General features: G+C 44.4%; 1 pseudogene; it reads right to left on the bottom strand.

Annotated features, from left to right (window-relative positions):
• Window positions 1–3,098: 3,098 nt before the first annotated feature.
• Window positions 3,099–23,342, bottom strand: LOC141984214 (cysteine-rich venom protein helothermine-like; annotated as a pseudogene).
• Between the last annotated feature and the right edge of the window lie 2,614 nt (window positions 23,343–25,956).

The following is a 25,956-nucleotide window of genomic DNA, read 5'->3' as shown; positions in this document are numbered from 1 at the left end:
TTATTCATCTGGATTGTACCCGAGGTATGTCATAATGCTCCTGAAGTGTCTATTGTTTCTGTGGAATCTCCTGGCTGAATCAGACTTCTTCCATTCTGTTCTGAAGAGGAATTCATTTCTGTCACCACCCTTCCGGCTTCCGCACCTACAGTTACATTGCCAGTTTCTGGGGGCACCTAAGCTGAAATTCTATCCCACTGATACCTTCTGAGATGGTCTTTATGGATACATTTCGGGTTTAGCCCTGGGACCCAACTGTATCCTAGACACCACTTCATTTATTTGGGTCGCTGCAGAAGAGGGTCCTTCCCAAGGTTTATTTAGCTTAGGACTCCTACTCTTCCTTCTCCTAGGAATGTAGAACCATACCCTCTTCTCCCCCTCCCCTCCCCTCCCCTCCAAATGACCTTATGTCATAAAGCCTTTTCATTTTATTGGAGGCGATCCTCAAAGATGTAAGGTTTTTTTGTTTTTTTGTTTTTTCAATTTTGGATTATAGGGTTTTCAATATAGTCCACGTGGTCCAAATTCCTTTGTTCCTCTTCAGGAACTCAATGCAAGAGATTTGCTGGGGTCCTTAGCTTATGCCCAAATGTGAGGAGTGCTGGGGTACCCTTTGTGCCCTCATTGATTGCTGCTCTGTAAACCATCAAAAGAAATGGGATTTGCTCATCCTAATCCCTTTTGCCAGTGGAAGTTCCCTCCTCACTGATTGTGTGCCCAAGGTAAGCTACCTCTTTGTGAAACAATTCATAGTTCTTTGGGTTCAGTCTCAGATTGGAAGCCTTCAGTTTACCACAGAGAATCTGTAAATGCATCAGCTCTTGTTCAAAGGCGTTAGCATGCACCAGGATATCATTTAGGTAAAACAAACAGGATGTGGAAGACACGCCAAACATTACCCTCTCCATTAGCCTTTCAAACGTGGATGGTGCGTTGTACAAGCCAAAAGCATCATTTTAAATTACCACAGGGTGTTCTCCTCTTGTGCAAGCAGTTTTCCTCTGTCCTTTCGCTCCATTTCCACTTGCCAGTATCCACTTTTTAGATCCAGTGTGGAAAGCAAGATGAACCTGCTATAGCATCCAGGGTATCAGCTATTCATGGCAATTGATAACAATCCTTTAAAGTAACTTCATGTACTTTTCTACAGTCCACAGAGAATCAGCTGCTGCTGCTATTTATTTTTTCTTAACCAGAGCTATGAAGGCTCAGTTATGCCTTCCTGATCCATTTCCTCGAGGGCCTGTAAATGCCTCTCCCCTTTTTGTACTGGTAAATGGTGAGCTGGCTATTCGCTATTTAATGGGCTGATTTCCACCAGTATCAGTCTTGTGCACAGCCTATATGTTTGTGAGGTTGGGAGAACAACCTAACCAGAAAGTGTCTTCGACTATTCTGCTGTTCCCTCTGTTAGTGTAGAGCACTGCTCTTGAACAGGTCCAACAGAAACTCTGGGAGCTCACCTTACCCTCTTCTTCTTTGCAATTGTCCTCAATCTCTGTATTCCCTAGAGACACTGGTTCACATTTTGCAACTTGGTTCCCTTTTTTTTCCTAATTGGTGGTTGTCAGAAACATGCAGCAGCTGAACGGGGATCCATTTCTCATTAAGATGTACAACCCTATGAGCATCTTCAAGGCTGCAGGGGAATTATTCACACCTCAAGACTGCATCAGAGGGTCGAGGAATCCATTCAAGGGACCAAACTGTACAGAGTGGAAAACCTTGCCTCCCTAGACTGCCTGATACATCTGAAAAAAGAAAAGGAGTACTAGTGGCACCTCAGAGACTAACCAATTTATTTTTTTTGCGAATACAGACTAACACGGCTGCTACTCTGAAACCTGATACATCTGAGACACCTCAAGCTTAGGCTCATGGCGTTTCCCTTGTGCATCGGGCTGTCCTACTGGTTTTTCCCCAACCAGATCAACACATCCCACTTCTTCATTCTTTGACCTCACCAGCTACAAACTCTGTTTGGCCTCAGTTCAGCCAGGCAATTAAGCACATGCCTAACTTTAAGTACATGAGCAGACACACTGAAGTCAATGGGACAACACAGATGCTTTAAGTTAGTATATCCTGTTGCATCAGTGTGTTTGTGGAATTAATAGGAATTATTTGCTTTCAGTGAAATCTCTGCCTGTTTTTTCTCTGGGTCATTTGCTTTTGTCAACAATAGCATTTCACATGTGAAATGCAACAAATTGCTTTGTGAGCCTGCTATGTTTCCAGGTATTTGTAACTATTTGCACTGCCAGGTAGAGTGGAAAGTAGGGATTATGCCCCAATGAAGATAATCAAACAGATAATCGAGGTATTTATTTTGCAGGAATATAACAAAGAGAGAGGTCACCAAAACAAAATTAAGTTATTAAGTGAGTGAAATTGATATACTTAAGTGTCAGGTTTCTTTCTTCTATGGGCTTCAAGCCAATGATTGTTTTTCTCGCATACAATCTAAAAGTACTTTTTCAAATAAGCTTTGCCTATTTTAAAAGAAAGTTCCTTCAGTCAGCTCCTTCAGTAATTAAAATGGGGTCTTGTGTAAAACAAAGCTGACAAAGAAGTGGGATCTTTCTGGGCCAGATTCTGATCTCATTTATACTGGAATAAATCTGGAATAACTCTACTGAATCCAAAAAAGTTATTCTGGATTTTACTCCTGTTTAAATGAGATCAGAACCTACTGCACTGAATCCTATCAGGACTTAGCATGTGCTGAATTTAAAACAAAAATAAAAATCATCGCTGTTTTAATGAGTATTAAATGAAAACACATGGGCTAATTTTGTCACAGGTTTTTAATATGTTCCAAATATAACAATTGTCTCAAGGCAAAGAACAACACGGTTAAGGGGGTACAGTTTTATTTCATTGACATCAAAGGAGTTCTACAAGCAGATTGAGGAGAGCAGATGCCCTAGTTAATAGCGAAGTGAGACTTAATAGAACATGCAACTTACACAGGAGGAGGATCGCAGCATACAATGCAGAATACATTGTTAGAATCTTTATCTGGAATTATATCTAGTTTGGAATTATTTGATTTTATTTATCTTCATTTTACTGCAGAGGCTAACTTTAAGTTATTACTGTATTTCAGTGGTGCACTGACAGGAACCAACACAATATTTTAGGACAAACAGGTGTTTACAGGTATATTGCGTTTTTAATTGACGACAGTTGGAGAATGTATATTCATACTTGCAGGGATTGGCTGAAAGAAAAGGGAGCACATGGTTAATGCGGTTTATTTTGCTATATGACTGTTACCCATTTGTTTTGTTTAAGTCTCTAAGAACTCGCTTGTCTGCCAAGATAAACAGCCGTTCTGAGAGGGAGAGCTGTTGCATCGTGTTTTACAGGACATACCCCAAACCCAGCGCTAGACATAAGCAGACTAATTACCTAAGTAATTGCTTAGGGCCCCAAGCAGTTCAAGGGCCCCTCCTACTAGCTTTTTATTCTAAGAACTTGCCTGATTTAGTGTGTGTGTGTGTGTGTGTGTGTGTGTGTGTGTGTGTGTGTGTGTGTGTGATACTCCTGCTTAGGGCCCGCAATGGCTAGCACTGGCTCTGAGGCACACACTGTGCTCTCCCATGGAGACTTCACTTTTGTTCCTTTGTGTTGTTGTTTACTGTAATCTACCATGAAAGTCATTCAGGCTGCAAATTTCTATTTTCTCTTTGCAGCACTGCTATAGCCCCTTTCATCAGCAGATCTCAAAGTGCTTTACAATGCACTGCAGATCTCAGACTAAAGCAATCCTAGTTTGTAACTTTTTTTCTTTCAGATATATTCTCATTTGGATGAAATTTGCTCCTGTGTGGAGAACCAGCACAAAGGCCAATGCACCATTTAAGGGATTCACTGGAATTTTTGTGTTGCACAAGCTTTTTGCTGGTCTCCTGTACAGGGGTGAATTTTACCCTTATTAAACGTGTTTTCTTACTTCAGTTTTTCTCCCCCAATTAAAGTGTCACAGAAACTTAACTATCCACAGCATTGTGGGCCAAATCCTGAGTCCCTTATTCCATTCATGCTCCTGCCTTAGTTTAGCAAAACCAACATAAACCAAGGGAGTGAAAGCTGTGGACCAAATTATACCCTTGAGACAGGCATGCTGTGTGCTCCCCCTAGGCATGACTTTCCTCCCCTGTGCAGATGGGAGATTCAGCTGACTTTGCAGCACCCCCTTTCTGAACACTGTGGAGTCCTGGTCACAGACCCAGGGGCCCATGCCAAGGGAGGGCAGGGCTCATAAGTGTCATGCACTGGGAACGACATTCATGCATTTGGTGGTCCTCTCAGGCATTTCCACATACCTGAAGAAAACACATGCATCCAGCAGGGCTATGAAGAGAATGGAGTTGTTCCTCTGTTGCTCCTTCCCCCACCCATCAGCAACTGCAATGGGGCCAGGCCCTGGAAGAGAGGGTCTCAATACTGTCGCCCCCTGCAGGTACATTGGCCGTGTGACGGGAATGTGGGAGGAAGCAGTGCCTACAGAAATGACTGATTGCCTGGCATGGGGGTGAGAGGAGGAAGGGAGACGGCTGCAGGGCAGGTGGGGGCAGGTAGGGGGAGACAAGAATTGAAAGGAGCAGGCTGGGTACAGGGATGTGGGCAGAACGGTGGGTAATGGGAAACAGGCAGAATGTGTTTTGACCAACAACCCTCCCACCCACCAGGGCCCTGACTTTTCTTCCTTTCCTCTTCCCCTAAGCTGCCTTAGACTCTTACAAGTGCTGACGGTTCTGTGTTGCTAAGGGATTGCTAAGCATGAACCTGCTCCTCTCCCAGTGAAATCAGTGTAGGTTTTGCCATTAATTTGAATAAGAGCACGGTCAGGCCACAAGATGCTTTTGGTTTAGCTCTGTGGCAATCCTTTTGTCATAAATATAAAAGGAAGGGTAACCACCTTTCTGTGTACAGTGCTATAAAATCCCTCCTGGCCAGAGGCAAAAGCCTTTCACCTGTAAAGGGTTAAGAAGCTAAGGTAACCGTGCTGGCACCTGACCCAAAATAACCAATGAGGGGACAAGATACTTTTAAATCTGGAGCAGGGAAAAAAGGCTTTTGTCTGTCTGGGTGATACCTTTGCCGGGAACAGATCAAGGATGCAAGCCCTTCAACTTCTGTAAAGTTAGTAAGTAATCTAGCTAGAAAATGCGTTAGGTTTTCTTTGTTTTGGCTTGTAAATTCACTGTGCTGGAGGAAATGTGTATTCCTGTTTTTGTGTCTTTTTGTAACTTAAGATTTTGCCTAGAGGGATTCTCTATGTTTTGAATCTGACTGCCTGTAAGATTATCTTCCATTGTAATCTTACAGAGTTGTTCTCTTATCTTTTTTTGTTCTTCTAATAAAGTTCTGATTTTTAAGAATCTGATTGGTTTTTTTGGGTCTTAAAAATCCAAGGGGTTTATGCTCATCGTTTATTCTCAAGCCTCCCCAGGAAAGGGGGTGTAAGGGCTTGGGGGCATATTCTGGGGAAATAGGAACTCCAAGTGGTCCTTTCCCTGTTTGTCTAAATCACTGGGTAGTGGCAGCATACTGTTCAAGGACAAGGCAAAGTTTGTGCCTGGGGGAAAGTTTTTAACCTAAGCTGGTAAAAGTAAGTTTACGGGGGTCTTTCATGCGGGTCCCCACATCTGTACCCCAGAGTTCAGAGTGGGGAAGGAACCTTGACACCTTTACATTCCCCAAGGCATAATTCATTCTTGAATGTAACATTAGAAAAAATGACTGCATAGAAGGAATCTGCACGATGCTTATTGCAATACCATTGCTTAGGTGCATGGCATACTAATGACATGAACTGTGGGTCTGTGACACTGAGGAACTGGATGGGTGGGAGAATAACTTCATTCATATTACATAGCAGCAGCTTTAGAGTGACAACAACACTACAGAAAAGGTAAGAATCCGGTAGATAAAAGAAGACTAGCCGTCTGCCAGAACTGGAACACCCGCCGTACTGCCCTGAACCAGAGAATGTGGTGTCTATATGTATCATTGCTCATTACAAACAGAGGCGTCAAGCCCCCATGCTCTACTTGGACTGGATAAGGGAATTCAGCATTTCATGGGACACACCAAAAATATGTAGGTGGTACAATAATACATTAACTTACTGCACAGTCCATTGTCACAAGCATCAGGACAGTTGCCAGATGGGTCTCCCATTTTGTAAGGTGTTGCAGTTGATCCTACTACATTTCCCCTAAAATTTTAAAATGGCATAAAACGTCTGACAAACCTCACTTTTTAATCATACTTCAAAGTGCAATCCAGAGTACATTCAAAAGAGGCTGGTTCTGCAGCCATTAGTCAAGTTATGTGAGCACAATGGTGCACGTACATTTGCATCACCTGCCTGATGCATGCAAATCAGTTATATGTATGTAGGCATAACTAGTTAGCGTTTTGTGTGAGCATACTGCATTGGCATGTACAAATGTATTCCTGCAATTGCAAGCATCTAACTTAAAATCTGGGCTGTAGTGTTTTGACTAGAGCTGGTCAAATTTTCTGATGGTACAGTTTTCTGTTGGAAAATGCTGTTTCACTGACATTTAAACATTGTGGAAACATATCAAGTTTAACATGGGAAATCATTGAACTGAATCATAGAATCATAGAATCTCAGGGTTGGAAGGGACCTCAGGAGGTCATGTAGTCCAACCCACTGCTCAAAGCAGGATCAATCCCCAACTAAATCATCTCAGCCAGGGCTTTGTCACCTTAAAAACTTCAAAGGAACAAGATTCCACCACCTCCCTAGGTAACGCATCCCAGTGTTTCACCACCCTCCTAGTGAAAAAGTCTTTCCTAGTGTCCAACCTAAACCTCCCCCACTGCAACTTGAGACCATTACTCCTTGTTCTGTCATCTGCTACCACTGAGAACAGTCTAGATCCATCCTCTTCGGAACCCCCTTTCAGGTAGCTGAAAGCAGCTATCAAATCCCCCCTCATTCTTCTCTTCCGCAGGCTAAACAATCCCAGTCCCCTCAGCCTCTCCTCATAAGTCATGTGTTCCAGTCCCCTAATCATTTTTGTTGCCCTCCACTCAGTGATGAGCTGCCAAAATCTTAACAACGGGTTCCCTCCTCACCCCACGAGGGGGTCGTTGCCCACTCCCGCCCCCCAGGACTCCTGCCCCATCCAACCCCCCTGTGTTCCTTGATGCACCCCCCCAGGACCTCTGCCCCATCCACCCCTCCTACCCTGTCCCCTGACTGCCCCCATAACTGGGCAGGACGGTCTCGTGGGCCCTCCTGGGTGCCCATAGTGGGCCCATAGTGGGTGCCCACTCCACCCCTAAGAGCCAGAGGCACCTGCCGGGGGGCGAGGTGGGGAGTCCCGGTGGTACTTACCTGGGGCAGCTCCTAGGAAGCATCCGGCAGGTCCCTCTGGCTCCTACGGGAGGGGGAGCGTAGCTGGGGGGGAGCAGGGGGAGCGGCTGCTCTCCCCACTGATCACATCAAAAGTGGCGCCTTAGGCGCCGACTCCCTGGGTGCTCCGGAGCTGGAGCACCCATGGGGAAAATTTGGTGGGTGCAGAGCACCCACTGGCAGCTCCCCGCCCCGCACCTGGCCCCAGCTCACCTCCGCTCCGCCTCCGCCCCTGAACGCACCGCCCTGCTCTGCTTCTCCGCCCGCCCCCCCCGGCTTCCCATGAATCAGCTGTTCAGCGGGAAGCCTGGGAGGGCTGAGAAGCAGGCCGTGGCTTCCCGCTCAGGCTGAGGGTGGCGGAGGTGAGCTGGGACAGGGAGCGCTTCCCCTGTGCCCCCCCCGCGGGTTACCTGCTGCAGCACAGGCGGCCCTCCTCGCGCCCCCCCGCCCACATGCCCTAGCTCACCTCCGCTCTGCCTCCCTGGGCCTGAGTGGGAAGCTGCGGCCTGCTCCTCAGCCTGCCCCGGCTTCCCGCTTCCCGTGCGAACAGCTGATTCGCGGGAAGCCGGGGGGGGCGGAGAAGCAGAGCGGGGCGGCGCATTCAGGGGAGGAGGCGGCGGCGGAGCGGAGGTGAGCTGGGGCTGCGGGTGGGGCGGGGAGCTGCCGGTGGGTGCTCTGCACCCACCAAATTTTCCCCTTTGGTGCTCCAGGCCTGGAGCACCCATGGAGCCGGCGCCTAAGGCGCCACTTTTGGCCGGTTAAATTTAGAAGCCCTTTTAGAAGCGGTTGTCCCTCGCGGAACAACCGGTTCTAAAAGGGCTTCTAAATTTAACAACCGGTTCTAGTGAACTGGTGCAAACCGGCTCCAGCTCACCACTGCCTCCGCTGGACGCTTTCCAATTTTTCCACATCCTTCTCGTAGTGTGGGGCCCAAAACTGGACACAGTACTCCAGATGCGGCCTCACCAATGTCGAATAGAGGGGAACGATCACGCCCCTCGATCTGCTGCCAATGCCCCAACTTATACAGCCCAAAATGCCATTGGCCTTCTTGGCAACAAGAGCACACTGTTGACTCATATCCAGGTTCTTGTCCACTGTCACCCCTAGGTCCTTTTCTGCAGAACTGCTGCTGAGCCATTCAGTCCCTAGTCTGTAGTGGTGTATGGGATTCTTCTGTCCTAAGTGCAGGACTCTGCACTTGTCCTTGCTGAACCTCATCAGATTTCTTTTGGCCCAATCCTCTAATTTGTCTAGGGCCCTCTGTATCCTATCCCTACCCTCCAGCGTATCTACCTCTCCTCCCAGTTTAGTGTCATCTGCAAACTTGCTGAGGGTGCAGTCCATGCCATCCTCCAGATCATTAATGAAGATATTGAGGGTGCAGTCCATGCCATCCTCCAGATCATTAATGAAGATATTGACAAAACTGGCCCCAGGCCAGGACCGACCCTTGGGACACTCCGCTTGATACCGGCTGTTAACTAGTCATGGAGCCATTGATAACTACCCGTTGAGCCCGACAATCTAGCCAGCTTTCTGTCCACCTTATATTCCATCATCCAGCCCATACTCCTTTAACTTGCTGGCAAGAATACTGTGGGAGACTGTGTCAAAAGCTTTGCTAAAGTCAAGGAATAACACGTCCACTGCTTTCCCCTCATCCACAGAGCCAGTTATCTCATCATAGAAGGCAATTAGATTAGTCAGGCATGACTTGCCCTTGGTGAATCCATGCTGACTGTTCCGGATCACTTTCCTCTCCTCTAAGTGCTTCAGAATTGATTCCTTGAGGACCTGCTCCATGATTTTTCCGGGGACTGAGGTGAGGCTGACTGGCTTGTAGTTCTCTGGATCCTCCATCTTCCCTTTTTTAAAGATGGGCACTACATTAGCCTTTTTCCAGTCATCTGGGACCTCCCCCGATCACCATGAGTTTTCAAAGATAATGGCCAATGGCTCTGCAATCACATCCACCAACTCCTTTAGCACTCTCAGATGAAGCGCATCCGGCTCCATGGACTTGTGCTCATCCAGCTTTTCTAAATAGTCCCAAACCACTTCTTTCTCACTTCTTTCTCCACTGAGGGCTGGTCACCTCGTCTCCATGCTGTGCTGCCCAGTGCAGTAGTCTGGGAGCTGACCCTGTTCGTAAAGACAGAGGCAAAAAAAGCATTGAGTACATTAGCTTTTTCCACATCCTCTGTCACTAGGTTGCCTCCCTCATTCAGTAAGGGGCCCACACTTTCCTTGGCTTTCTTCTTGTTGCTAACATACCTGAAGAAACCCTTCTTGTTGCTCTTAACATCCCTTGCTAGCTGCAACTCCAAGTGTGATTTGGCCTTCCTGATTTCACTCCTGCATGCCTGAGCAATATTTTTATAGTCCTCCCTGGTCATTTGTCCAATCTTCCACTTCTTGTAAGCTTCTTTTTTGTGTTTAAGATCAGCAAGATTTCACTGTTAAGCCAAGCTGGTTGCCTGCCATATTTACTATTCTTTCTACACATCGGGATGGTTTGTTCCTGTAACGTCAATAAGGATTCTTTGAAATACAGCCAGCTCTCCTGGACTCCTTTCCCCCTTATGTTATTCTCCCAGGGGATCCTGCCCATCAGTTCCCTGAGGGAGTCAAAGTCTGCTTTTCTGAAGTCCAGGGTCTGTATTCTGCTGCTCTCCTTTTTTCCTTGTGTCAGGATTCTGAACTCGACCATCTCATGGTCACTGCCTCCCAGGTTCCCATCCACTTTTGCTTCCCCTACTAATTCTTCCTGGTTTGTGAGCAGCAAGAAGAGCTCTGCCCCTAGTTGGTTCCTCCAGCACTTGCACCAGGAAACTGTCCCCTACATTTTCCAAAAACTTCCTGGATTGTCTGTGTACCTCTGTATTGCTCTTCCAGCAGATATTAGGGTGATTGAAGTCTCCCATGAGAACCTGGGCCTGCGATCTGGTAACTTCCATTAGTTGCTGGAAGAAAGCCTCATCCACCTCATCCCCCTGGTCCGGTGGTCTATAGCAGACTCCCACCACGACATCACCCATGTTGCTCACACTTCTAAACTTAATCCAGAGACTCTCAGGTTTTTCTGCAGTTTCATACCAGAGCTCTGAGCAGTCATACTGCTCTCTTACATACAGTATAACTCCCCCACCTTTTCTGCCCTGCCTGTCCTTCCTGAACAGTTTATATCCATCCATGACAGTACTCCAGTCGTGTGAGTTATCCCACCAAGTCTCTGTTATTCCAATCACATCATAATTCCTTGACTGTGCCAGGACTTCCAGTTCTCCCTGCTTGTTTCCCAGGCTTCTTGCATTTGTGTATAGGCACTTGAGATAACTCGCTGATCGTCCCTCTTTCTCAGTATGAGGCAGGAGCCCTCCCCTCTCATGTTCTCCTGCTCGTGCTTCGTCCTGGTATCCCACTTCCCCACTTACCTTAGGGCTTTGGTCTCCTTACCTCGGTGAACCTAGTTTAAAGTCCTCCTCACTAGGTTAGCCAGCCTGCTTGCAAAGATGCTCTTCCCTCTCTTTGTTAGGTGGAGCCCGTCTCTGCCTAGCACTCCTCCTGCTTGGAACACCATCCCATGGTCAAAGAATCCAAAGCCTTCTCTCTGACACCACCTCCGTAGCCATTCGTTGACTTCCACGATTCGACGGTCTCTACCCAGGCCTTTTGCTTCCACGCGGAGGATGGACAAAAACACCACTTGCGCCTCAAAGTCCTTTATCCTTCTTCCCAAAGCCACGTAGTCTGCAGTGATCCGCTCAAGGTCATTCTTGGCAGTATCATTGGTGCCCACATGGAGAAGCAGGAAGGGGTAGCGATCCGAGGGCTTGATGAGTCTCGGCAGTCTCTCCATCACATCATGAATCCTAGCTCCTGGCAAGCAGCAGACTTCTCGGTTTTCCCGGTCGGGGCAGCAGATAGATGACTCAGTCCCCCTGAGGAGAGTCCCCAACCACCACCACCCGCCTCCTTCTCTTGGGAGTGGTGGTCGTGGAACCCCCATCTCTAGGATAGTGCATCTCATGCCTTCCAATTGGTGGAGTCTCCTTCTGTTCCCTTCCCTCAGATGTATCATCTAGTCCACTTTCTGCATTGGTACTGGTGGAGAGAACATGAAAACAGTTGCTTACCTGTATCTGCATTGCTGGTACATGGATGCTCCCCTTTCTTCTTCTGGAGGTCACATGCTGCCAAATTTCTTCACCATTCTTCTGTCCCCGCTGCGCAGCCTGCTCTGAATCTTCAGAATGTTGTGTCCATAGAAGCATACCCTGACGTCTGTCCAGGAAATCTTCAGTTTCTCTTATGCAACACAGGGTTGATACTTGTTTCTCCAGACCTTGAACCTTCTCTTCCAATATGGAGACCAGCTTGCACTTTGTACAGACAAAGTCGCTTCTGTCCTGTGGAAGAAAGACAAACATGGCACATCTTGTGCAGGTCACAACAGCTGAACGCTCATCATCCATATTACCTTCCTTCTACGAGCTTCCTCAGGAGTTGTAGTGACTACTCAGAGAAGCCTGCAAGACTTTGTAAGCCTCAGTGGGCTCTCCCCTGGCATACTCCCTCTGTTAGCCTCTCTGCTGTTCGCTGCTCAGCTGGTTCACAGCTGACTGGCTTTTTATAACAGTCAGGCCCACTCAAGGCTCACCTGGAATAAAGCACTCCCAATTCACACTATCAAACACATGGTCAAACTGTCAAACTGTCCCCGCAACAGACACTCAGATACTCACCAACACAGCCCTCACTAATGCAGCACTTAGCATACCTCCTCTCAGACAGATCCTCTCCCTCTGTTAGCCTCTCTGCTGTTCGCCACCATTACAATAAGGTGAAAGATTTCATTTTGACTTTATCATTTCAAAGAATATAATATAATTAATATAATATATTCCATGAATGTCACTGTGTGTCACTCTGAAACCTAAGGTGCCTGTTGAGTCAGTGTGAAGTGATAGAAACAGCTAGAAGCGTGATTAAGGGCTCATTTGTTCACAGTATCGCCAGGCTGAGATATCACTGAGTTTCACAGTCTGTTGCAGTTTTTAAGTTCTCAGTCATTTTAAGTTGAAGTGTACCTATGGCATGTATCTATGTCATGCTCAGAGTCCTAGACCATTGTGATATCAGAGGCAACTCAACCAATCACCACTCTTTACTCCACAGAGAATTTGCATGGTTATATGAGGAAGACTCCACAGATGGTGGATTACTTGGCCCAGCTGCCAGACCTGTGTGCTCAGCTGACACCCACTGAAATCAACACAAATCTTCCAGCACAACCCGTCTTCTCACACAAATCAACACAACCACCCACACAAGTACACAACCAGTAGACACAATAACCCCTCACTGCAACACACACCTCACTTGCCACCCACACAAATCCCCAAAACATTTCCAGCACAACACAACCCTCACACAAATCAACACATCTGCTTACACAACACTAACAGCACACACACTAATCCCACCTACCACCTTGAAGTTTAGAATGTCTGTGGAGTCAGTGTGAAGTGATGGAAACCACGGCAAGCACGGCCGAGAGTTATTTTTGTTTAAAATATCACCAGCAGTTCAATCACTGCTGAGATTCACAGTCTGTTACCATCCAATTTTTAAGTTCTCCACAATTTTCAGCTTTTAACATACATGACTTTACAAATTAGAGCTGTGTGCCAGCGCAGGCTTTCAACTGCTTATATTATACAATATATATCAAAATGAGAAGGATGAAATTAAACATTTCAACCTTATGAACATGAAATCTTTGAGAATATTTTGTTCCACAGAAAAATCTGAGATTTTGACTTTTTGTCCCCATTCAGGCTAAAATTCAAAATCTCTGAATTTTCCACACAACAGAAATTCTCTTTTTTGGCCAGCTCCAGTTCTGACATCTTTACCGGGTACATTTTATCCCAGAGTCAGATACTTATGAATTATTATTCCATGTACAACAACCTCTTTACAGACATAAAATGAGACAGGTATATTCCCCTAAAAAATTTGCAATTGCAACCCTTGTGTTGGATTCAGTTGCAGGATCAGGGCCTTACCTGAGAACACAGACAGTGGAAGTGGGGGGAGGATACAATATAGAGTAGAAACAAAGTGAATAAAGTGAATTTTTGTATGAGACCCATTTCATTATTTTATTCCTTTCCATTGTCTCTAGCCAGGTGTCCTTGATTTGCCCATTCCCTTTCAAACATTCCCATCTTCCTCAATTCGTGTCTCTCTCGCCAATTTGTTCTCTCTCTACATCATAGATAAGGCCCTACCAAATTCATGGCCATGAAAAACGCATCACGGAGCTGTGAAATCTGGTCTTTTTTGTGCTTTTACCCTATATTATACAGATTTCACAGTGGAGACCAGCATTTCTCAAATTGGGGGTCCTGACCCAAAAGCGACTTGCAGGGGAGTCACAAGGCTATTTTATGGGGGTCGCGGTATTGTCACCCTCACTTCTGCGCTGCCTTCAGAGTTGGGCAGCTGGAGAGCGGCGGCTGGTGGCCGGGCACCCCCTGTGAAGGCAGCGCCCCACCAGAAGCACAGAAGTAAGGGTGGCAAGGGTGGGACCACACCATCCCGCCCTTACTTCTGCGCTACTGCCTTCAGAGCTGGGCGGTCAGAGAGGGGTGGTTGCTACCTGACGGTCCAGTTCTACAGGCAGCAGTGCAGAAGTAAGGAGGATTGTATGGCAGTGCCACCCTTACTTCTGTGCTGATGCTGGCGGTGGCTCTGCCTTCAGAGCTGGGCTCCTGGCTAGCAGCCTCTTCTCTCCAGCTGCCCAGCTCTGAAGGCAGAGCCGTTACCAGCAACAGGACAGAAGTAAGGGTAGCAGTACCACGACCCCCCTACAATAACCTTGCCATCCCCCGCACGACTGCCTTTTGGGTCAGGACCCCTAAAATTACAACACTGTGAAATTTCAGATTTTAATAGCTGAAACCATGAATTTTACAATTTTTAAAATCCTATGACCATGCAATTGACCAAAATGGACTGTGAGTTTGGTAGGGCCATAATACTATACATTGGGCTCAGTCTGAGAGGGTTACACACCATGGGGGTCTTAATTTAGTGATGCGGAAAAGTTATGGAACTCAAAGATAATCTTCATGGTATTCTGATGGGGGTTTTCATAGTGAAGGATTTAATTTTGGTATAAGTATCCCTGTTTACAGATGTTGAACCTGAGGCAGAGAGAGGTGAAACACTTTGCCTTCAATCACATGGTGAATCCATGGCAGAGTTCGTCATCTAGCAATTCCTTGCTTTCACTACTAGACAGCACCACTGTGATGTAGCTGAGTGTAATTCTCAGACAGCAGGAAATAGGGCAGAATTTTTTAAAATAGGTAGATTTCATAGGTCAATTCCTTAGCTGCTATAAATCGAAGTAGCACCCTGGGCTTCACCAGTGCTCTCCTGATATACATCAGCTGAGAATCTGCCCCATGATGTCCCCGTTTTGTCAATATACTATCATCCTGATGCAGTGAGGGCTTCTAAATGTAAGTATGTTGGACTAGTGTGTCGGTGATTTCCCTAGAAAGAGGGTCATTAATGCAAACAGAAGCACATTTCAAATTAGCTTAATTCAGTATTTAAAGAAGCTGTGTTCTCTGCTGTTTAGAGCAGAGGACTGGGGGCTAGACATATACTGGATGTTCATATCTGAGTTGAGTCTTTTGTTACAAAGACATCACAAATCTCCTTGTGTCTGTAATGTAAGCAGGACCGCACTGCAACCCAGATGCTGAATCTAAGGCCTGGTGTACACTGGGGGGGTGGGGATCGATCTAAGATACGTAACTTCAACTCCGAGAATAGCGTAGCTGAATTTGACGTATCTTAGATCGACTTAAAATCACTTACTTCACGTCCTCGCAGCGTGGGATCGACGGCCGCCGCTCCCCCGTCGACTCCGCTTCCGCCTCTCGCACTGGTGGAGTTCCAGAGTCGACAGCAGAGCGATCGGGGATCGATTTATCATGTCTACACGTGATAAATCGATCCCCGATAGATCGATCACTACCCACCGATCCGGCGGGTATTGTAGACATGGCCTAAGTGAAGATCCTCAGATAGTTAGACGACACTAGAGGTGAGATTCTAGGAAAGATAGTGTTGCTACCAGCTCCCGCTCCTTCACAGCTCACATCTACAGCAGCATTCTACCCCCCATATAAATTCTGATATCTCCAGAAGTCCAAGAGGATGGTTCATTTTGAAAGGGGAAGCACTGGACAAAATCTTCAGTTGATATGATTGATGAGACACTTCCCTGAATCTTTGTCTGTCAAATAAGGACCAGTTGGGATTCATTGTCCTTGCATGGGCCTTATCTGCTAGAAAAGGACTATGAAGGGGTACCTTCTTGCTTAAATATAATAGGCTGATTATACCATTCAAGGAGTGATGTTAGATAATCCCTGGTGGAAAAATTAATGTACCTCATGTCAAGGCTGCATCTGTTTCCTTCTTAAATTATGAATTTAGCGATGATCCCAATTAAACACATTTTCCAGATCACCTCAGTATGGCATCTAAAGTTGTGTCATCCATTTTGTGCAAGCAAACTTTCAAGCATCTAATTTTGATCAAGAAAATTAGTTTTATGCCCCCCAAACCTGGATTTGCATTAGAAAATCAGGTAGTTAGATATGCAACTATGCCATGTTCTCATGTGAACGCTTGCATGCACAAGACTTCTGGCACAAGTTTAGAGAACTTTTTTGCAAATATGGCATGTTGTGTTATAGACACTATCCATACCTGAGTATAGTGTCCAATCACTGCATTTGATGGTGTTGGTCCAACACCGAATGTGAAGTAATCTGTCTCATCAGACTAGTCTTGGAGTGCAGATGACCATGATTTGGGAACACTTGAATAATAGAGATTTTCACCACAGGTGATATCTAAATAATGGAAAGACAGTTCACCAATTATATAATGAAGAGTTGCTGGGAATATTGTAAAACCTTCATAATTGAGGAGAAAAACCAACCTAGAAGAAAGAATGACTGCTTTGAAATTGCATCAGCCCCCCAAAATGCCCTCATGAACAAACTTGCACATCTAATATAAGTGCACACTAAACTCCTTGGGTCTCATCCTCATTTGCCCCTTTACACTGTGAGAGTGGCATAAAACAGGCCTTAGTGTAAATGCGAATCACACCCTTTAAGTTTAGATGTGAACCTGGTTAAAATATTGTTAAAGTTTTCAGCATGAACCAGTTTAAACAATGATATTTTCCCAACTCCTCACAGCTGATTGAGGCTTCCCAAGTCTGCAAGGCCCAGCTCCACTCTGGCCAACCTCCTGCTCTTTGCAAGAGGGATCTATCCGTATACCTATATGGCATCATCACCATAATATCTGATTCCCACCTTTCCCAGTTGTGGAGAGCTCTTGCTGGTAGCCATAATCAACTTCTCTCCTGTATATGGACTGGCCATTTCAGTGGGACACAGATTCACTTTCCTAGTGTAGATTATAATAGAATTGTTATCATTCTATACCACTATAGTGTCCCCAGTTCTGGGAACTAGCTTATGCCTGTCCCTTGTGTGCTATTGGGCAAATGCTCCCTTTACTCTCTCTCTCCTCACTCACATATGAGGCAACGTCATGTAGTCCAGACTGCTTAATGATATATTGCTTGCCAAAAGTCATATTTTACTTACTTACAACTTTTCTTCTGGATTCAGGACTATGGGAATAAACACTGCCCAACTTTTAGCATTCTTTGCAGCTTCAGCATTCCATACCTTAATGAAATGGGAGATACTGGGCATTCTTAAGCAATTCAAAGAGAAAAACACTCAGCAAATGTGAATTTGATTTGCCTGCTTTGGTTCGCTTTCCTGAAGTTAGAAACCCAGACTGAGATGTTCAAAGCCGACAAATGGGAATCGTGTGTGTCTAAATCGCCTGATCAACCCTAAATCTACAGATAGGCATATACATAAAGATGGTTTGATTTTTCAGCGGTGATGAGAGCATGCAGTTCCTTTTGATTCCAGTGGGATTTGTGCAGTTCTTAGAATTTCTGAAAATGGGGCCACTCATCTAGGCTTGTCAATATAATTGGTGGCCAGGATGGCTTGGAGGGATACTGATGTGACTCTTTGTTGATCGATGCTAAATAGGTTTTTGGTCTCAACTCAGTACCTATTGGATAAGTGTCCACTCCACAAAGAGCACCACTAACGTTGGCACAAATGTTCACCATTATCACTATGATTGGGAACATAACTAAACAAACTAAATGAATTTGCATGAAGACAGAGCTTCTCACCCCTCAGGGTGTTTCTCCAGGATGGAGCCATAATGACTAACAGAATAGGTACATTGCTTAAGCGATGCACTTTTTCGTGGCCAGAGTACTTCAGTTTCCATTGCAATGCTCTCATTGTTTTAGCCTTCACAAGTTAAGGGTGCAATTGAACCGATCCAGCGTCCCGGACATTATACTTGCATAGAATACAGAGAATCATGGAATGTGCAACAAGCTGAATAAGTAAGATGCTTCTGTATAGAACCAAATGGAAGTCCATTTTCATACTCACTGCATCTTGTTCAATGGCCATCAATAATTCTAGCATTCACTTTTCACAGCTCCTCCCGCATCTACTCTTTTCTTATTGTCCTCTCCTTCCAATCCCTTGGAAACCTATGTGGTCTCCTCACCTTGATACATTGGAGAATGTTTTCAACTACTTGGTTAAAAGTCCAAAATTCCATTCCATGGGAAATTCCAAAATTTTGAAAAAAATTGTTTTGAAGTGAGAAGTAGTCATTTCAAAATTTCCCATGGGAGGGAATTAAAGGAGACTTATTTAGAAATAATTGGAAAATTTCAAAATTAACTTCCACCTCAGAGACCAATCTCCAAAATGGGCTGAGCCAAGGCTCCCAGCACTTCTAGGCACCTGCTCCCCATCAGTAGGGTGACAAGATGTCCCATTTTTAAAGGGACAGTCCCGTTTTTGGTGACTTTTCCTATATAGGCACCTATTACTCCTCCACCCCCGTCCCGTTTTTTTCACAGTTGCAATCTGGTCACCCTACCCGTCAGCATCAGGGCTGACAGGAAGCTGGAAGCTTAGAAGGTCTATGAGTTACACCTAAGCTGGGAGCCTGGGAACTGGGGCTCACAGGTCTTCCAGGCTACCAGATTCATGGCAGGGAGCCCTGAGGGCTCCCAGGATTTCCAGGCTTCCTGCTGCAGTGTTGGTACTTAGATCCTGAGAATACCTACTGGAGTCAGGGCTCCCAGCTCTGTATAAGGGAGCCTAGAATTCCTGGGTCTCCAATCCTGGGGCAATCTGTGTAGTGAACTACCCCAGAGCTGTAGACCCTAAAAGCCCTGGAGTACCTGGTGGTACTCCATCAAAAAAATTATCAAACTCGACACATTTCCACGAAATGTTTTGCTTTGGATGAGTCAGCATTCTATAAGAGAAAAATGTTCTGTCACAAAATTTCCAGCCAGCTCAACTATTTGTACTATGGAAGCAAAGAGCTGCTTTTCAATCGCTGATACACGGGTTCTCATTATGAGTGTGGTAGCTCCCAACTGGGTCACAAGCAGGAGTACGGAAATCACAACCAAATATATTGAATGGTTAATGGAGGTCCCAGCTAGAGTCTAGCAAACCAGGAGTGAGTTCTTGGTGGGTCCCATTATGGAGATTGTCAGGGTTCCTTTCCCACTCTGAACTCTGGGGTACAGATGTGGGGACCCGCATGCAAGACCGCCTAAGCTTATTTTTACCAGCTTAGGTTAAAACTTTCCCAAAGCACAAATTCCACCTTATCCTTGAACAGTATGCTGCCACAACCAAGTGATTTAGACAAAGAATCAGGGAAAGGACCACTTGGAGTTCCTGTTCCCCCAGAATATCCCCCCAAGCCCTTACATCCCCTTTCCTGGGGAGGCTTGAGAATAATATCCTAACCAATTGGTTACAAAGTGAACACAGAGCCAAATCCCTGGATCTTTGGACACGGAAAAAAAATCTATCAGTTCTTAAAAGAAGAATTTTATTTTTTTAAAAAAAGAAAAGGTAAAAATCCCCTCTGTAAAATCAGGTTGGAAGATAACTTTACAGGGTAACAAAAGATGCACAAAACACAGAGGAATCCCCTCTAGCCTTAGTTTCAAAGTTACAATAAAACAGGGATAAACCTTCCTCCAGCAAAGGGAAACTTCACAAGTTGAGAAAACAAAGATAAACTAATATGCCTTGCCTGGCTGTACTTACAATTTCTGTAATATGAGAGACTGATTCAGAATAGTTTGGAGAACAAGGATTGATATCCAGTCCCTCTTAGTCCCAAGAGTGAACGAACACAGAAACAAAGAACCCAAAACAAAGCCCCCCCCCCAGATTTGAAAGTATCTTTTGTCCCCCTTGGTTCCTTTGGTCAGGTGCCAACCAGGTTATTTGAGCTTCTTAACCCCTTACAGGTAAGTAGGAATTTTAGGCTACCCTTATGGTTATGACAGAGATGCTTGAAAACCACCGCCCGCTGGGCCCCGGGGACAGCAATGCAGCCAGCATCTCCATGCGGTGAGTCCGAGCCGCACCCCCACTGCTCAATCGTAACACTAAGAGGTTCTTTATAAAATCTTACCATCTTCAGCATGTTGCTAGCTGTTGGACTTACCAGTCTCCTGAGCTCATTGTGCTTGTCAGTGATCTCTATTTGAACTTCTGGCAAGTCAGTAGTCAAAGTAGCATATACTGGAGCTGGATCCTAAAATGAAATAACGTGCCATGTACTTGTTCATAACATATTCTGTGTGTCAGTGTCTGAAATGGTCCCAATTCATGCAGATTTTACAAGTGTGATTTGTAAGGTTCCCTTTCAGAAAAAAAACTGGCCCACAATTTAAGGTTTTGTAAATATAAGCTTTTGTAAAAACAAAAATATAAGATCAACTGAAAGATTTCTAGGAAGAAATGCGAAGAAAATAGTTTGCATGGGAATATTTATTTGTATTAGAAAAAGGGTGAACAGAAATACTGCAGCATTAATTACAGCATTAGCCTCTGAAAATGAATTAAAAAATGACTACAAATAAAACTGACGAGTCTAGTGTAATTTTACTGAGGCCCCAGTGCTCAGCCTGCAGGCAGCCTCTGACTTCAATCTGGCACCTATGTGGATCCGGTTTCAGGATCGGGTGCTGAATTAAATACTAAGGGAGGGAGGGATAGCTCAGTGGTTTGATCATTGGTCTGCTAAACCCAGGGTTGTGAGTTCAATTCTTGAGGGGGCTATTTAGGGATCTGGGGCAAAAATTGGGGTTTGGTCCCGCTTTGAGCAGGGGGTTGGACTAGATGACCTCCTGAGGTCCCTTTCAACCCTGATATTCTATGATTCTAAGACGATGGCTACACTACAGAGCTGGGCTGCTGTAGACCTGCCAGTGCAGAAGCTCTAAGCTGACGGGAGAGAACTCTCCCTGTGACTTAATTACTCCAAACCCCATGAGTGGTGGTAGCTGTGACAGCGGGAGAATCTGTCCCACTGACATACTGCTGTCCATTGTCCGCTGTCCACTGTCCATACCATGTCCATACCGCTGTCCACACTGGTGGTTGGCTTATTCACACCCCTGAGCGATATAACTTATACTGACCTAAACTGTAGTCTGTCAGTAGCCTAAGTAAAACAAATAGCACTCAGGGACAGGAGTTAAATTTTACACAAAAATCTTTCAGGTTTAACAATTGAAGAATTCTATATTAATGCCACATGCAGGGAAACGTGTTATCTAAGACATCTAGGGTTTTTGACCTGACAATTTGTAATGCAATATTGTTACTGAAATTCAGTAGGAGTTGGGGACATAACTCCTTTAAAACTCCCAGCCATAAGATTTAGGGCTTGTCTACAATGGCCTGCTAAATCCACATCACTGTGATCAATGCAGCAACATTGATTTTGCGGGTCTGGTGAAGACGCGATAAGTCGATGGCAGAGCACTCTCCTGTCGAATTCAGTACTCCACCACCCTGAGAGGCAGAAGCTAAGTCAGCAGGAGAGTGTCTCCCATCAACATAGCATGGTGTAGACACCTCAGTAGGTCGATGTAAGCTACGTCGCTCAGGGGGGTGGTTTTTTCACCCCCCTGAGTGAAAAACTTAATTGACTTAAGCGGCAGTGTAGACCAGACCTTGGTGCATAGAAATGTAGAGCTGGAAGGGACCTTCAAGTCACCTAGTCTAGCCCTTGTACTGAGGTGGGAACAAGTGACAGGTGTTTGTCCAATTTGCTCTTAAAAATCTCCAATGATGGGGATTACACAATCTCCCTTGGACGGCTATTCTACTACTTAACTATTCTTAGTTAGAAATTTTTCCAAATAGCTAACCTATATCTCCCTTAATTGTTGCAGATTAAGCCAATTACTTCTTGTCCTGCATTCAGTGGACATGGTGAACTATTGCTCACAATTTTCTTTATAATAACCCTTAACATATCTGAAGACTGATATCAGGTCCCCCGCCCTCAGTCTTCTCTCAAGCCTAAATATGCCTCATAGGTTAGGTATTCAATGTCTTTTATCATTTTCGTTGCTCTCCTCTGGACTCAATTAAAACACTCATTCTATATGATTGATTTTTTGCAAAATCATGAGCACAATTTAGTAATCCTAAATCTATTTTTGCTTTCGTGCCTCAAGAAGTATGGGCTGATATGTTTGGTTAAATAAAATGTTGGTTTCCCAGAAGATACAAAGGAATAAGGTAGCTGTCATTCTGGCTTTGAAATACCTTTGACATTCAGGCAAACATTTAGATTTAAGAAAGTCCTGAAAACAAAACAAAAAAAAGTAATAATAGAAACATTTTCATGATTACAAATACATAAATTAGAACACAACTATTAAATGGCAACAATTTATGGTTTGGTTTTTAAACATTCCCTTTACAATGGACCCATGATTTGCAGAAAATACAGTTACTTACAGTTATGTTTTGGATGCTTTTTTTAAATCTATTTTTTTTGCTTAAACTTCACCCCCACCCCATGATAAAAGCTAAAAATAGGAGGGCAGGATCTATGCTTGAGTTATATCCATAATAGAGAGAATAATTGTGCCTTAGGAGCAGTGAATGCCATGAAATGGTTATTTCATTGAGCCTGTTGCAAAGTCCAATGAAGTCAGTAGAGACCCCCTTTGACTTCACTGAGCTTTAGATGATGCCCTATATATTTATCTATCAAAAATATTTCTCCTTCACTCTTATCACCACTAAACACATTATTTAGGGGACAATGAACATTGGAATTATCATACACCTTTATGGTGCATTGGTGTCCTATGGAGAATAAAGATAGGCAAATGGTAAGGGTGCTGCCATTGAATTTAAGAGCTGTGGATTCAATTCTTTAGTATACCACAGACTTTCTGTGTGATCTTGGGTAAGTCACATAGCCTCTCTGTTCTCCATCAACCAAATGGTGATAATAACACTTTCCTACCTCAGCGGTGTGCTGGGAATTACTATGTTAAGGATTGTGAAGTGCTCAGATAGTATGGTGATAGTAGAATATAAGTTCCTTGTCCAGTCAGTCAAATGGATGCTTAGGAAGAAGTATTTTAGGACAAAGGTAGAAATTCCTGAAACCAGCTGCTGGTAAGAATGAGAACAGCAAGAAATTTGTGCTTAGTACAAACTTAGAACAGAGATTCTTCCAATATCAGCAGGAAAGAACGGAGGGGTTATAATTAATGGTGCTGGTGGGCAAGTATCAGTTTTATCCATGGGCTTCTAAGCAAGAACCAAAGCATTTGGAGAGACATAAAGTTTAAGGCTCATACCTGTCCAACAGACTGCTGTAGCCCAGTGGCCAGACACACAAGTGCAGTTAGCAGAATCATCTCTGAAAAAGTAAAGAACAATTGATAATCTCCTTGGCTATTATTAAGTTTTATTGTCATGGGGATCCCACCCCAAAGACCTCTCACAAGATACAAATAGTTTATGGGGCACAGGTCACATCTTTATGAAACAAGGATGAAGGAGGGGAATGAACATAATAACCATTTTGATGTCGGGGTCTGAATAGCAGACCTCTACCCATCCAAAGATACTGTCTGGCCTTCTCAAGCCTCTCCACACATGGCTCAAAACACTCAACCATCCTGTTCTGAGACTTAAATCACCATTTTAGATGGAATTGTTATTTGATAAATACTTTCACAGTTTATTGTTTCTAAAGTTTGATTAGACTCTGGGGACCAAATTCTGTTCTAATGTAAATGGTGGCTGCTCTACGGACTGCCCATTTGCTGTAGCACAGAATTTGACCCTGTGTCTTGTGACAAAGTTCCTCCTTTACCTTGGTGGATCTTGCTCTTATTGGAGGATTTGCTTGCCTTGGAGCTTCACGGCAGCCCCCAGTTTGGCCATTTTTGTGAACCCACAGTCTAGGTCAATTCCTCCTGTGTCTGACCAGGAGTTGGGAGGTTTGGGGGGAACCCGGGACCACCCTCTACTCCGGGTTCCAGCCCAGGGCCCTGTGGAATGCAGCTGTCTAGAGTGATTCCTGGAACAGCTGTGCGACAGCTACAACTCCCTGGGCTACTTCCCCCTGGCCTCCTCCCAACACCTTCTTTATCCTCACCATAGGACCTTCCTCCTGGTGTCTGATAATGCTTGTACTCCTCAGTCCTCCAACAGTATGTGTTCTCACTCTCAGCTCCTAGCGTCTCTTGCTCCCAGCTCCTTACTCGCGCACCACAAACTGAAGTGAGCTCCTTTTTAAACCCAGGTGCCCTGATTAGCCTGCCTTAATTGATTCTAGCAGCTTCTTGATTGGCTGCAGGTATTCTAATCAACCTGTCTGTCTTAATTGTCTCCAGAAGGTTCCTGATTGTTCTGAAACCTTCCCTGTTACCTTACCCAGGGAAAAGGGACCTACTTAGCCTGGGGCTAATATATCTGCATTCTATTACTCTCCTGTAGCCATCCGGCCCGACCCTGTCACAGTCTGTACATCAATAAATGTGTACTGTTAGCATCTATATAATTAAGGGAATCACTGGGAGAGTCCATTACATGAAGAGTTGTAAGTTTGTTGATGATAATTCAACGATAGCCATCTTGTATCCTTTTAGATCCATTATTTAAAAACACAAAAATTCCTTAATGTTCATGAACATGAATTCTGCAATCACATGATATATGCCTATTTCAAATTTGTCAGTCCACATATTTGCTGGCCTGGTATTTACAAAGAGTGCATTCTTGGGTTTCTCACTCAACCAAAGCTGTGTACCAGACACTCACCGACTTACGCTATCATTCTGTTCCGGAACACCTTGCATAACTCGAATTTTGCGTAAGTCGGAAATGTATACCCGACCATTACGCCAAAAAAAACCCCAACCCCCCCCCCCAAACCTCCTATTTCTAGCTTACAGAACTTTTTCTGTAAGTGCGGATTTGCCTAAGTCGGGTCTTGCGTAAGCTGAGGAGCGTCTGTATATACAAAACTGCATTCAGATTCGTGAGATTTATAATTAGAGCTGGTTGAAAAAGAGAAATTCCCAACATTTCAGTGAAAGTACTTTGATTCCACATTTTTTGTAATTGTATAAAAACGTTCTGTTTTCTAACCCCACCCATTCCCCCCTTTTTTTAAGGAAGAAAAATTCATTTTTGAAATTTGGACATTTTCAAATATGAAATTGTGGGATTTTGAAAAACAGTCTACCATGTGACTAAATGTCATCAATCAAAGCTGAAAATTTATAAAGTATCCTAAAATGAAAACTGAGTCCCAAATAAACCTTCCACCTTTTGCAAAATCTTGTGTGGGTGGGTGAGGGGGAAACATCTTACATAGCAGCTAGCAGGCTGCATTCCATTGTTCAAAGTCGCTAATGAAAATATTCAAAAAATGGAAAATAAAATAAATGTTTTGGGAAAGATTTCCATTATTGAAAAATGGGGCATTTTTCAAGATTTTTGTTAAAAATTCAGATCAACCCTATTTCTAATATTCAATCACTGAATGGAGTGACTAAAATCAGTATTATTTTGGTGAAAAACAATTCAAGCAATGACATTTCAGTGATAGCTTAGGTATATAATGAAAGAGTCAGTGTAACTTTCTGTAATACACAGCCAAAACATTTTGCCATCATGTTTGTTTTTACATTAAAATCATTGCTTTGTACCTTATTGACTTGCAGACAGATAGGATGGGCTGTCTCTTCTGATTCCTTAGGAAGAAATTAGCAATATACTTGCATGAAGTGATATTGTATATATAGCCCACCTGTTTCCGGATTTGGTGTTGTCTGCTTGTGCAAGGTGCTATATAAACCAAGCCAGTGACTCTAGCACTGCATTTGTCATACATTCTCCTAAAAGGTTTTAACAACTTTCAGTGATAGGGGTTGCTTTTTTTTTTTTGCATAACACTTATTGAATATTTCACAAAATCTCTGCCATATCCAGAGAACACTGCCAATTATGTTTTTAAAT

The sequence above is a fragment of the Natator depressus genome, chromosome 3 (assembly GCF_965152275.1).
Source record: "Natator depressus isolate rNatDep1 chromosome 3, rNatDep2.hap1, whole genome shotgun sequence".
Taxonomy (NCBI): domain Eukaryota; kingdom Metazoa; phylum Chordata; order Testudines; family Cheloniidae; genus Natator; species Natator depressus.
The sequence above is the reverse complement of the archived record's forward strand: the minus strand, read 5'-3'. Positions and strand labels throughout refer to the sequence as shown.